We start from the raw sequence: 14,892 nt of genomic DNA, 5'->3' as shown, positions 1-14,892 counted from the left end.
CTTGGTATGAGAACTATTGACACTAGTCTCTCTCCTGAGAATCTGCTGAAGTAGTTAAAACAAAGAATGTACTGTGAAGTTTAGAGCCCATTTCCCTTTGGTTAATTAACAGCCCCCCAAGGGTTTTCTTGCCTCCACCACCTCATAAAAGTCCCTGAAGGCTCTCAAGTGCCCTCAAAGAGGAACCCTAATCTCAAGATCTGTGACCAGAAGGTATTTCCTGCTCAATGTTATTACAATCAACTTTAGTGCCCTCGACCCCCACCACTTCTGGGGCCCCCCTCCACGGGACATGTTTTAGAGGAGCTGTTATCTCAGGTGTCTGTGTTCCTGCCATCGCACCAAATGGGGGGTAGTGGTGGTCTGGTCTCACCTCACCGCTCCTGGCTTCCTCCGGCCACACCGGGTCAGATGACATGTTACTTTCTTTGTTTCGGGATTTGCATGAGAGGCGTACCTCCACGCCTCTCATTATCATATTGTCTCTATATAATCTCATGAACGTGTTTCTTCGGGGCTTCCTGATGAAATCTGAGACTCACAGGAGCCCGAATCGATTCGTGTTGCGTTGCGATAAACTGAAGAAAAGACTACGTGGTGTTGGGTCTTCTTCCACCTTATAGAGAGATAAAATAATCTGTAACCAAGGAAGGGCCAAGAGCAAATTGACAGCTCCCATTCCTCAACAATACCCACCCTTTTTGGAGTCCTTGGAGGGTGTGCTGGAGAGTACTCCTGCTGGGGACTCCCTTGTTCTGCTGGGGGACTTCAATGCTCACGTGGGCAATGACAGTGAGGCCTGGAGGGGCGTGATTGGGAGGAACGGCCCCCCCGATCTGAACCCGAGTGGTGTTTTGTTATTGGACTTCTGTGCTCGTCACGGATTGTCCATAACGAACACCTTGTTCAAACATAAGGGTGTCCATATGTGCACTTGGCACCAGGACACCCTAGGTCGCAGTTCGATGATCGACTTTGTTGTTGTATCATCGGATTTGCGGCCGCATGTTCTGGACACTCGGGTGAAGAGAGGGGCGGAGCTGTCAACTGATCACCACCTGGTGGTGAGTAGGCTCCGATGGTGGGGGAAGATGCCGGTCCGTCCTGGCAGACCCAAACGTATAGTGAGGGTTTGTTGGGAGCGTCTGGCGGAATCCCCTGTCAGAAGGAGTTTCAACTCCCACCTCCGACAGAGCTTTTCCCATGTTCCGGGGGAGGCGGGGGACATTGAGCCCGAGTGGACCGTGTTCCGTGCCTCTATTGTTGAGGCGGCCAATCTGAGTTGTGGCCGTAAGGTGGTTGGTGCCTGTCGTGGCGGCAACCCCCGTACTCGCTGGTGGACACCAGCAGTAAGGGATGCCGTCAAGCTGAAGAAGGAGTCCTATCAACCCTTTATGGCCTGTGGGACCCCAGAGGCAGCTGACGGGTATCGATTGGCCAAGCGGGCCGCGGCTTCGGTGGTCGCCGAGGCAAAAACCCGAGCGTGGGAAGAGTTCGGTGAGGCCATGGAAGCCGACTTCCGGACGGCTTCGAGGAAATTCTGGTCCACCATCCGACGTCTCAGGAGGGGGAAGCAGTGCACCACTAACACTGTGTACAGTGGGGATGGGGCGCTGCTGACTTCGACTCGGGACGTTGTGAACCGGTGGGCAGAGTACTTCGATGACCTCCTCAACTCCACCAACACGCCTTCCTTGGAGGAAGCAGAGCCTGGGGACTCTGAGGTGGGCTCTCTTATCTCTGTGGTTGAAGTCACCGATGTGGTTAAAAAGCTCCTCGGTGGCAAGGCCCCACGGGTGGATGAGATCCGCCCGGAGTTCCTCAAGGCTCTGGATGTTGTGGGGCTGTCCTGGTTGACACGCCTCTGCAACATCGCGTGGTCAACAGGGAGAGTGCCTCTGGATTGGCAGACCGGGGTGGTAGTCCCTCTTTTTAAAAAGGGGGACCGGAGGGTGTGTTCCAACTACAGAGGGATCACACTCCTCAGCCTCCCTGGTAAGGTCTATTCAGGGGTGCTGGAGAGGAGGGCCCGTCAGGAAGTCGAGCCTCAGATTGAGGAGGAGCAGTGTGGTTTTCGTCCCGGCCGTGGAACAGTGGACCAGCTCTGCACCCTTAGCGGGGTTCTCGAGGGTATGTGGGAATTCGCCCAACCAGTCTACATGTGCTTTGTGGACTTGGAGAATGCGTTTGACCGTGTCCCTCGGGGAGTTCTGTGGGGGGTGCTTCGTGGGTATGGAGTACCGAACCCCCTGATACGGGCTGTTCGGTCACTATACCACCGATGTCAGAGTTTGGTTCGCATTGCCGGCAGTAAGTCGGAATCGTTTCCAGTGAGGGTAGGACTCCGCCAAGGCTGCCCTTTGTCACCGATTCTGTTCATAACCTTCATGGACAGAATCTCTAGGCGCAGCCGAAGCGTTGAGGGGGTCCGTTTTGGTGGCCTCAGTATTGCATCCCTGCTTTTTGCAGATGATGTGGTGCTGTTGGCTCCTTCAAACAGGGCTCTCCAACTCTCACTGGAGCGTTTCGCAGCCGAGTGTGAAGCGGTTGGGATGAAAATCAGCACCTCCAAATCTGAAACCATGGTCCTCAGTCGGAAAAGGGTGGAGTGCCCCCTCCGGGTCGGGGGGGAGATCTTGCCCCAAGTGGAGGAGTTTAAGTATCTTGGGGTCTTGTTCACGAGTGAGGGCAGGAGGGAGCGAGAGATCGACAGGCGGATCGGTGCAGCGTCTGCTGTGATGCGGACGTTGTATCGGTCTGTCGTGGTGAAGAAGGAGCTGAGCCAAAGGGCGAAGCTCTCAATTTACCGGTCGATCTACGTTCCAACCCTCATCTATGGTCACGAGCTATGGGTCGTGACCGAAAGAACGAGATCCCGGATACAAGCGGCTGAAATGAGTTTTCTCCGCAGGGTGTCCGGGCTCTCCCTTAGAGATAAGGTGAGAAGCTCGGTCATCCGGGAGGGGCTCAGAGTCGAGCCGCTTCTCCTCCACATCGAGAGGAGCCAGATGAGGTGGCTTGGGCATCTGATTCGGATGCCTCCTGAGCGCCTCCCTGGTGAGGTGTTCCGGGCATGTCCCACCGGGAGAAGACCCCGAGGAAGACCCAGGACACGCTGGAGAGACTATGTCACCCAGCTGGCCTGGGAACGTCTCGGGATCCCCCGGGGAGAGCTGGAAGAAATAGCTAGGGAGAGGGACGTCTGGGCTTCCCTGCTAAAGCTGTTGCCCCCGCGACCCGGTCCCGGATAAGCGGTAGAAGTTTGATGGATGGATGGATACATGAATATTTCATATAAGACACTCAGTGAGAATCTGTTTGTGTTTACACTATAGCAACAGCTGTGAGTCTCAGGTGCCAAATTGTTTACATTTTCTTTGCACAAAACCCAATTGTGAAAGGACTTAAATAAGTTGTTTTACAAGTTCTACTCTTTATAAGGAATACAGTGGTATCCTTTTTGTAATACCATACTGAATTCCATCTTTTTAAAAGCTTTTTTTCTTTGCTTATTTGCATCATGTTTAATTGCACAATATCGCAACAAATTGCATTGTATCGTATCGGATCGCATTGATTTGAACTTAATGTGTATCGAATCGTATCGCATCGTGACGACGGTGAAACGTATCGCATCGTATCGCCAGAAAATTCCATGTATCGTTTAAGTATCGCATCGCTGGCAGTGGATCGTGACGTGTATCGAATCGTCCTCAGTGCTGAGATTCACATCCCTAATTTATGCCATTCTTTAGGAAAGCCATATTAACACATGGATACCCAAAATACCCATAGGCCACAATAGTGCACCAATGTTTTATGAAGATCTAAGTGATTCAATGAGGAAAACCGGATAAGAGCATAGAAAGACAAACACCTGCCCTGTCTATTTATTTGGAGTTGACCTCAAGCCTTGTTTGACCAACACACTTGTGTGAAGACAGTTTATTTAGCCGAATCAGTGAATAAGTAGTAGCTCTCCCCTACAATCATAGGTTCTATTTTGGGTTAAGAAATGCTTGTGTTGAGTCTTTTATTACTCCATCGATCCATCCATTATCTGAACCACTTTATCCTCACCAGGGTTGCAGGCATGCTGGAGCCTATTCCAGCTGACGTTGGGCAGTAGGCGGGGTACACGCTGAACTAAGACATTAAAAATATAAAGAAACATGATGTTTGTTTTATTGATAGGTATCTAATGTGCAACAGCCTATCATGCCTCAAAGTAGGTTTCAAAGTGTGTGCTGTATGTTTATTGGAGCCACATACGCATGCATGCAGTTGTATATAGGTAATAATAATTGCCCCCCCCCCCCCAGACCCCCCTGTATGCATTTCATGTGCACCCCTAAAGACTGGGGATTGGTGACAGCTTTGCCCCCCAAAACGTTTTGTCATACCATCTAGTCCTCCCTCCCTCCCTCACTCGTGTTGAAAAATGACGATTCTCCAATAGTAGAGGTAATGTAACTGATTATTTGAAGGACATCAAATCAGTTTTATTTCCTTCATTTGAATATACAATTCTTTTTAACTACTACACACATTTTCTCATTTTGGCCACATGGTGGTAGTGCAGAACACTAAAAGGAATGCCATGCTTGCCTTCGTGCTTCCTCTGCTCCCACCTCCTCTTTTGACCGAGTGTTCTGTGTACCATGGATGCCACTCGTACATCTTTGTAATTTATAACACGTATTCATCTTCTAAAACCACTTGTTGACTTTTTCTATACGAGTGTATCAAGTACATAATACTTTTCGAAATTAAATGTACCCCACGTGTTCATTCTGACGATATTTAGCTTTCCTTTACTATTTCACAGATTGTTACATGAACAATTTTTTTTCAAGGGTAAATAGGCCTGATGAAATTATCAGCTGATTGGAACTTCCATTAGATCTCGGACACGTATACTGCTCATGTTGCAATCATAAGACCACATAAAAATAAATAGCACTGGGTTTTTAAGAGGCAAATGTATGGGCAAAGAGGATATAGAAAAATATGGAGCAGGGTGGTCGATGGCAGGCCCAAACAGGAAAAGTTACAATGGGGGACACGAAGCAGCAGCAGCCGTGGGTACTCTCATTACTCCATCATCCCATCATTGAGAGCGGGGTGGGATCAAATGCCAGAACAATCAATCATCCAGCAAGCAGACATCTATGTCACAAACCATGATGACATTTACCTCCCCGGCATCTATATCAATAGAATAATAAAGAAAACAAATCAATTGTCCCAAAACACCTTGCACACCCATACATCAAGCCAGGCTCTTGGCCATCCTCATTTGTTATTCATAACAATAAGTGTCAGGGATTTCGGATCCTGTGAAAAACTCACTTAGAGCCCAACCATGTCAACACTGGAAATTGGGCACTTTTATTAAAAATCCTCATCACTTATCCCCCCACTTCTCAAAAAGACCCAAATCCCATCCATACGAATAGCACCCTTCTTGATAGCACTTATCTCTGCTGCCCTGCTTTGTAGCTGTCCCTCTCAACACTGTCCTATTGGCCTTTTCATCTGTTGTTACACCTTCAGAGTGTGTGATTAATGTGCAAGCACAAGAATTCAAGTTCAAGGAAAAATTCCAGCTGCAATGCTTACCGGCCTTTCACTGACACCCACAAGTGCAAACAGTGATTCTCTAACATGAAACAGAATTACCACAGAGCCTGACCTCTGTGACATTTTTGGATGCATTAAACGATTCATTTACATGTTAACCAGCAAGGGACAGCCTGTCCCCGCCCCTCACATTCAACATCCAAACCTCCCTCTGCGACATTTTCGGCACACAGCAGGGACCGTGTGCCTCCAGACCGCCTGCTCCTCCCCACCCTTGTCCGTGCTTTTGTTTGTCCAGGAGGATCCAGTTCTGAAGACTTTATCGAGTCAAGAGGCCCACGCATACAAACAATTACTGGCTATGAGATGCACACACTCTATTTGCATCGTTTCCCCCAGCTGACAAGGCTGAATGAATTGTGACCAGGGCCCACGCCGGCCAAACATCTCCAAACCATAGAACTGAGAACACGACCTTTCAAAGCAAATCTTTTATCAAATTGATTTCCTTGACCAGTGTTTTATTTCACCTCACTCTTGCTGCCACTAAAGACAGAACAATCAGAGAGATGTCTGCAATCCTTGTAGAAGTAGACAGGCCTTGCTCCAAATTAGGCTCTTCACCCGGCTATAAACGGCTCATCAATAATTTACTGTCGCCAGCAAACATGAGCTGAAACTGGAATAAAAAAAAAGATGAGCTGCAAACGTGCGTACCAGAAACTGCCATAAAGTATCGACCTTGAACTTGTACCGGTCATTAACCAAAGGTTTATTTGTGATCCTTCTAAGCCATATGCCATGTCATTCCTTGTTATTCCGGGTGTCTCCTTAAGCATCTCCCATGAATGCAGCATAAACATTTTGGCAGTTGGTGTTTGGAGGATATTATAACACAAGCGCTGAGCGCTAGGGAATATCGATTTTGCTTTAGCAGCCAAGAGCCACGGCTCTACTGGCATCAATACACCCAGGAGAGGGAGCTGAATGACGAGGGAGTGACCTTGAGCCAGTAAGCAATCTTGGCAGATAAAGTTGTGCCCTGAAATACAGCAGGCAGACATTACACACGGGATGTCAAGGTACACTCACAGGAGTGACGTTGCAGTTTTTACGCAAAGTTGTTGAAGGGGTGATGGTGTCATGCATTGATTTGTAGACATAGAGGACAGACTGATCTTCTTTGTGTTTTTGCACAAGAAGACTCTCGATTCGGAATATTTGCAAGTGAGATGCCAAGATAGTAAAATCAAACTTGTACAAGTCATCTCCTGACTATCTCCGGGAGCCTGTTTTGTTCCCTCCACCTTTTTTTTCCACCTTTTTTTTTAACTCTCTCCTCTGGCGTGATTCCAAACAAGTGGCATAAGTTTGAATAGAAATCAGAATCATCTTTCTTGCCCAAGTATGTAAAACCCACAAGGAATTTGTCTCCGGTAGTACAGGCTACACTAGTATTATATATAACCAGCAACCACGATAAACAAGGACAACACACGGTTACTGTTTAGGGAGTTAATGGCGAGAGGGAAGAGGCCGTTTGAATGTCTGCTGGTTTTGGTGTGCATGGATCGGTAGCGCTTGCCTGAGGGGAGTAGCTGGAAAAGGTGATGGGCAGGGTGTGAGGGGTCAAGTAGGATTTTCCCTGCCCTGGTCTGGGTCCTTGCGGTGTGCAAGACCTCAAGAGTGGGTAGGGCGGTGCCGATGATTTTTTTCCGAAGTCCGGTGCAATCGGATTTTGTCCTTTTTTGTTGAAGAGTGGAGCGGCCAGCCATTGGCCCATGGATGAAAAAGATGCTTTCGGCCATGCTGTTAGGGGATGCAGCAAAATGAGGCCCTGCGCTAAGTCTCCCGGAAACGGAATATACAGCATGATCGAAGGAAGTTTTCAGTTCACTACAGGTGTCAAAGAAGGGAATTTGTTTTAAGCACCTTCTTCACCATAACAAAAACATTGCATCTTCTAAAATATTCTGAACAGAACAAAATGAATTCCATTTGTGTCTTTGCAGCAGTTATTATGTACTATGGGATGTGATGTGAGAGAGGACTGAGTGAATAAAATTAGAGGCAAACTGGCACATTACCATGAAAATGTGCGCACACACACACACACACACACACACACACACACACACACACACACACACACACACACACACACGCACACACGCACACACACACACACACACACACAAAACACACCAACAACAAATCAAAAAGTATTCTCTAAGTTGGCACTATTTTTCTGTAGATCATTCAACCCTGATCTAATCCTGAAAGTAATAACAAAAAGAAAATGGACGAACGGGAGTACGAGATGGAGTGAATAAAGTGATAATGGCTGTGTCAGTTTCACTCTGGTGCGGCACGGTAGTCCAGTGGTTAGCACGTCGGCTTCACAGTGCAGAGGTACCGGGTTCGATTCCAGCTCCGGCCTCCCTGTGTGGAGTTTGCATGTTCTCCCCGGGGATGCGTGGGTTTTCTCTGGGTGCTCCGGTTTCCTCCCACATTCCAAAAACATGCATGGCAGGCTGGTTGGGTGCTCTAAATTGACCCTCGGTGTGAGCGTAAGCTGATATTAAAGGTGCAGGACCATGCTTCCTCAACAAGAACAATTGCCTGCGCCTATGCTTATGACTTTTTGATTTGTTTGTTTATTGTGCACCATGGTTGGGTATCTCGTTATTAACCCTTTCGTTTACCCTGTAACCTGATAACAGGATAAGATGTCCGCTGCAGTAACCACTATCCCTGAAAGGCTTAAAGTTGAATGTTGTTCAGAACTCTCAGGTTTAAAAACAATTCATTTGTGAAAAAAATGTATGTGTGTTCCTTGTATACTCTTTTATATTGGGATGTTAGTGAGCAGGAAGCAAAGTTTGCAAAATCCGCATCCTTCTATTTTCTTTCAATTCTTTTCCTCCCATTCATGGCACATATAATTCGACGATTGGATGGCAAGTCGGACAACCATAGCCCAGTGCTCCTGCATGCAGCCTGTCAGATAATTGTGTGAACTCCCAGCCTGCTCTCTGAATGTGTTTACTGGGCATGGCTGCTTTGGGGATTTCCGCACTGATTCCTTAAGATCCCACTATATGGTGCCAACTATTGGCCCCAAGCATAGGCATAACGTATGGTATGTGGACAATATAGAGAAGCTGCAGATGAATAGTAGGAAGGGTAGACGTGAAGTTGGTTAGAGTTTTTGTGTGAATAATATTAGCATAAGAGTCAGGATATGTCAATTTTGGAATATTAGAATTTTTTTTCTGACTAAATTTACATATTGCATATACTGTACGTTGAAAAGGGGACATGGTTGTGAGTTCCAAAAACACAATGTCAGTAGCTGAGAGTATCAGTAGCACAAGCAAGAATCAAGTGAAACATTAAAAAGTGGGGTCAGAATCTCAAAATGTAAAGACAAAAGAGATGTTTTCATCACTAATGCTTGGAACTCATTTGGTATGGCCTTTCTTTGGTATGTTGTTCTTGCAACAAGTTGTTCTTGCTGTTCTCTCTCTCTCTCTCTCTCTCTCTCTTTCTCTCTCAGAAATCTCAAAATCCGGCCACTGTCTTGTTGGAACCATGATTGATTGAGCATGTCTGGCAGCCCGAGACCCCCAGCTCAGGTCATTTGTTAAACATTTATAGTTCATAATCCATCTGCTCTCACCTATTCACATCCCAAGTACTTTGTCATGTCCCTTTTGTATGGTCGTTATTTTTTTTCTCCCTCGCTCTGATGGATTATTTAGTTGACTCTTATTGGTACTGAAGTGGGAAGACTTGAGACGTGTTTATGAAACGAGGTCAAATTGTTCGTATGTGTACCAGCAGGTGGCAGTAGAGGAGCATGCGTGAAGCTGTTGATAAGTGGTTGAGCGTTTGCCATCTGTTGCTCAGCAAGAGTTCCCCGGAGACGCCAACTAAAGGGAGGAAGACCTAATGCTTGTTCACCAGCCTCATCCCATTTCACTGTTCTCTTTCAATAAATTATCTTCACAGGTCTCAGCCTCTCTTTTGTTGGTAGCTTTCTAAATTAATTTTTTGAGACTGGACGCAGAGCTCATCACACCTTGAGGGTAGGAGAAAATAAGCTAATATTTTTGACAGAAAGTGCAGCACAAATTTCAATGCAAAAATCCGCGTAAGAAAAAAAAATACATTTAATTGGCACTATAAAGGTTATGAAAAACCAGTGGTGCATGCATCATTGGTTCTTTTGTCATATCGTCTTGTCATTGTTGTTACTTGATCACGTGCCTGTCGATAGCCGGGCATAATTACTTAATCTAAAAATAGAAAGGACAGAGGAAAGTCAAATACAATCTGCACTCATGTTAAATAGCAATTGCATTTTTTTTCCATAGGTTTTTATTTTACATGAATTGCAGCAATGAGTAAAGCAGAAATAATACTGTTGATTAGTTCATTAAAGTTTGATTACCGGTATACAGAAATAAGGTACATCCATGCTATCACTCAGTTGTGTGAAGAAAAAAAGAAGTGACTGATTGGCAAAGGATACAAATGCAAACAATGATCAGGAAAATATGCAAAGCCTCTCTCTGGTGATGATGAACATGTACCCGGAGAGAAAATGGTTAGATCACTTTTCTGTGCCATTAAGGAATCCACCACTTTGCAATCTCAATGGATGACTGACCTGTCTATATGTGTGTAATTTTAAGGCTGAAATCAATGGGGAAAAAAGCGAAACAAGAGACATATATAATGAGAAAGAGAGAGAAAAATGCTGGTGCTGGAAAAGCGCCGCTCTTTCTTGTCATGCCAGTGAGCACATTCTTTGGTGAGCTGAATCCACTGTGACTTGTTCCCCATTTATTTATTTATTTGTCCTTTTTTTCTTTTTTTCCAGAGGACAACATTCAGAAGACTATAAGGTCAAAGCATGTTTTTGACAATCTACACAGAGTCAACATTCATTCATTCATTCATCTTCCGTACCGCTTGATCCTCACTAGGGTCGCGGGGGCTGCTGGAGCCCATCCCAGCCGTCTCCGGGCAGTAGGCGGGGGACACCCTGAATCGGTTGCCAGCCAATCGCAGGGCACACATAGACGAACAACCATCCACGCTCACACTCACACAGAGGGACAATTTAGAGTGTTCAATCAGCCTGCCATGCATATTTTTGAAATGTGGGAGGAAACCGGAGCACCCGGAGAAAACCCACGCAGGCCCGGGGAGAACATGCAAACTCCACACAGGGAGGCCGGAGCTGGAATCGAACCCGGTACCACTGCACTGTGAAGCCGACGTGCTAACCACTGGACTACCGGGCCGCCCAGAGTCAACATGGAATTAAATATTTTTTTTACTTGTACAAAGTAATTCTGGTCCCATTATATCTTGAATGCTGCATAAAAGACCATCGCAGAGTCCAAAAATATTCTGAGGCTAATTACACGTAATAATGGATGCTATTCAAGCAACAACTACTACTATGGGTGACTGAAAATACTTTTTAGTGAGACCATTGTTTGCTAATCCCGCGACCCTCGTGAGGATAAACGGATTAGAAAATGGATGAATGGATATTCATTTTTAAACAGAAGGTGTTAGTTATTGACAGTTGCCACTAATCCTAACTTCCACCCATCTATTTTCTGTAGCATTGAAATTATTCTCATTGGAGTTGGAGCCTATGCCAGCTAACTGAGTGAGGTGCGGGGTAAACCATTGACTAGTCTCCACACTGCAAATCGGCCAGTGCTAAAAGTTCGGGGATGAAAATGAAACACTGATATGTTGTTAAAATGCGGTGTCAGCTGGATTTGACCCTGATTGGTGATTATTTGAATTTGAAGCCACACCTTTGTGCAATGATTGAAGTTGACTGGTTCGGGTTGAAACAATTTTCATCAACATATTTTCCTCCTAGCTTGTAAGATGGAATCAAGTTCCCCAATGGAAGTAAAACTCTCACATGTTGGTATTTGATGGGAAAAAAAGCCTCATAGCTTGGTTTCCACTTGAGTGTTCTATATCATCTTGTTTAAAATTGATATGCCAATAGTTGGATTTCGTGTAATGTCACATTGGAGCGAGAGGTACGAGTTGCCTGTGACCGTTTAGGGGACTGGAGAGTATTGTAACTACCGGTAAGTAGTAACTGCATTCAGTCAATCAGTGTCATTTGTCAGCTACTTGACAAACAATATGGCTATTGTCCAAAATATAACATGTAAAAAGATGACTTGACAATGTGTCCTTGAAAGAATTTGATTCCATTTAAGTGTTAGTGTGAAAAAGTGAATGTCCACATTATCTATGTCTGTGGAAGTGTCACACTCTTCCCTAATCTCGAAGACAAGGCCTCAACAAACATACTGTATATAAGTGGAGAGTTGCAAAAAAAAAATTAAAAATAAAACCCTCAAGGGTTTTCTCATTTGGCCATGTGGGCCTACAGGAAATGGACTTGAGTATGTAAGGTTATTTGTTTTGTGTCTGATTTGCTGCCATGTTATTTTGAAGGTGACCCAAAGAATCTGCAATACCACTCAACATCGCAACAGCCATCACCTGATGAATGCATGTCCGCGATGATGACATGTTTGGGCAACCAGTCAGTTGTCAAAGTGTCAAATTGAAGGCGATCTTTACCCACAGATACAATAGATGCTATCTCTCAATACACTATCCGGAACAGCTGTTGAGGTCTTGTCTGATATTTATCGTCCAGGGTTGCCGTTACCTCTGGGGTGAAATACTATGGAACCGCATGCCAAGAATGGAATGTTTGTTGTGAATACTCACAATGGATTCCCTACTTTCAAGAAAGTTTTTAATGTCTTCAGGAAGATAAGACATTTCCTTACGCTATGTTTTGATGATTACCTGAATGTGTTTAGAATTGAGGAGGATTTGTTCACGGTTATTGGTGTTTATGCCCTGATTTATTATCGGCATTATCGCAGGATTTGTGACATCTTGTACGTGACATGCATATGTGGAATGCGCATGCGCGGGGAAGAAGTGGGCAGGCTGGAAGAAGAGGTGGAAGAGAATGAATGCAGTAGTGCGCAGGAGTAGGAACGAGAAGCGGATAGGGTCGAATATTGAGTCGAGTGTAACGAACAGGAGGAAAAAGAGTTCCACATGAATTAAGATTGCAAGTGTGAACTCGTTCTACCTGTTTGTGTGTGTTTTGGACTTCTGGGAGCCACGGGTTTGGGAACATCCGACAGCCACAATGTCAGAGGCAACTCGGGCCTTGGAGAAACATGTGCCCTTTGTCCCCTGACTACATGGAGGTGACAAAACAGGAATGCATGATGGGCAGTTTTCACACAAAAACGATGAAAGAACATCATTTGTCCGAGTGCTGTTCTGTATGAGCTGTCATTTAATAAAAGAAAAGTGTTTTGATCTGATGTGTTTTATTTAAAGGCATTTTCTCCATACTCAATAGCGTTGGCATGAACACCCACCAGTGTTCATCTAAACAATCAATAGTGTCACTATTACCGCAATGTCAACACTAGATTTTATTGGTGCAACATTTAACACTTTATTAAATGTTACTTTAACACTGGGTAGTGTGGATGCATGAAGACACTTCACCAGTGTTAAATTGAACTTATTATGGTGTTGAATTAACACCAGCAGATTGGCAGTGCAGCCGATCTGAGTTAATCTGTTCAACTGTTAAACTGTGGTACAGAAACGATCGTAATGCATCTGAATGTCATTGTATTAGAGGAGGTGTAATAATCGAATGTTGCTTTCTCACTAGAAAAGTCCAGAGGCGTCACTTAATTTCGTTGCCTCTGACACACTTCTATAGTGTATTTATTTTATTTATTATATGACCCCCCCATGTATTGCTATCCCCAATATGTTCAGAATTTTGCTCATCTGCTTTGACAGTACAGATGTTTCTTACAACCTGTCAAGATAGATGCAATTTACCAGGTCTCCTGTGGTTTGCAGAGGGACTGGTAGAATCTTTACCAGATGGTCTGTACTGCTTCTGTCGCCTGGTCCTGTCTTATCAAAAGCATTGAGTTTGACGAAATAAGTCGTGAACGTGAAGGCTACAAGAATTCAGTAACTTCTGTCGAACTAACATTGTTTTATTGACACAGTTAATTCTTTGGGCCCTACTTTCATAGACAGCCATGTGTGGGCTCAACATAAAAACTGGAGAATCTTCATTTACATCCCAGGGGCAAGTCTAGTTTGCTATGTTTGGGGATTTGGCACACAATGTTGCAGTGAGCCCAAAACAAACATGTAAAGTACTGCAGGTTATATTTAGTAGACCCAGAACCAATGGAATTTGCATTTAATGGATGAAGTGAAGTGAAAAAAAGTGTCCAGCTGAAACCCAAAACACCAGCCTGGAGCTAGCAAAATCCATTAGTAATGACTTACCCGTTGGTGGTGCATCATTTGTCAGTGGCCTGGGCACCAGGGTTCAACATAATTTTTTTCAAGCTTTAATCGACAGCTGGTCAGTCTGTCATGTTATTTTTCACTATGCTTTATAATTAAAATGAATGGCCTATGAACTGTCATTGTGAAATGTGTAGAAAATGTAGGCAAAGGAGAATGTAAACATCGAGCGCTTTCAGAAATTTACACCAACGCCCTGCATAACTGTGAGAGTGCATCACTGCGCATGTTCAGAGAGAGTGCGCCCTACTCCCATTAATTTCCGTTGCAGTCAGCACCCTAAGGCACTCCTTCTTTGGCGCATTTTGAATAATCTGTCCATTATCCTCACCAAACGGCAAATTTGAGCAATGCTCTGAGTTTCCTGGCGGTCGTAATCGGCCACTGTGCCCGAGGAGTGTATTTTCGAATGTCTCCATAAGAAAGCGAGTCTAAACTTTGAAACAAATTATTCATTTGGTCAATGGTTGAAAACAGTTGAACCCATAAATGTTGGCATGACTTCAAAATGGGCCAAAAGCGAACGCAGTGTGTTGATGAAACGGGTGACGATGACACTGGATGACACGTCAATCTTGGACTTCTGGTCCGATGACTAAATGATGAATTTATTACCCTTAACTTATTTTTTCAAGGTCAACTTTATTTCAACCAACATGCACCAAAAGATTTAAGAATGCAGCAAACACTACAAACAAAATAAAAATTGCATTGCTTAAAAATAAAAAGTGCAGAAGCATGAATTTACACCCTGTGAGATATTTTCAAATGGTTTGATTTTACATTGTTGAACTGCATACACTGATTTCTATCATCTAGCTTTTTATCCGTTGATATGCCAAACCTCGTATGGCATCTATTTAATTTTTCCATTCT

The sequence above is a fragment of the Hippocampus zosterae genome, chromosome 12 (genome assembly GCF_025434085.1).
Source record: "Hippocampus zosterae strain Florida chromosome 12, ASM2543408v3, whole genome shotgun sequence".
Taxonomy (NCBI): domain Eukaryota; kingdom Metazoa; phylum Chordata; class Actinopteri; order Syngnathiformes; family Syngnathidae; genus Hippocampus; species Hippocampus zosterae.
The sequence above is the reverse complement of the archived record's forward strand: the minus strand, read 5'-3'. Positions refer to the sequence as shown.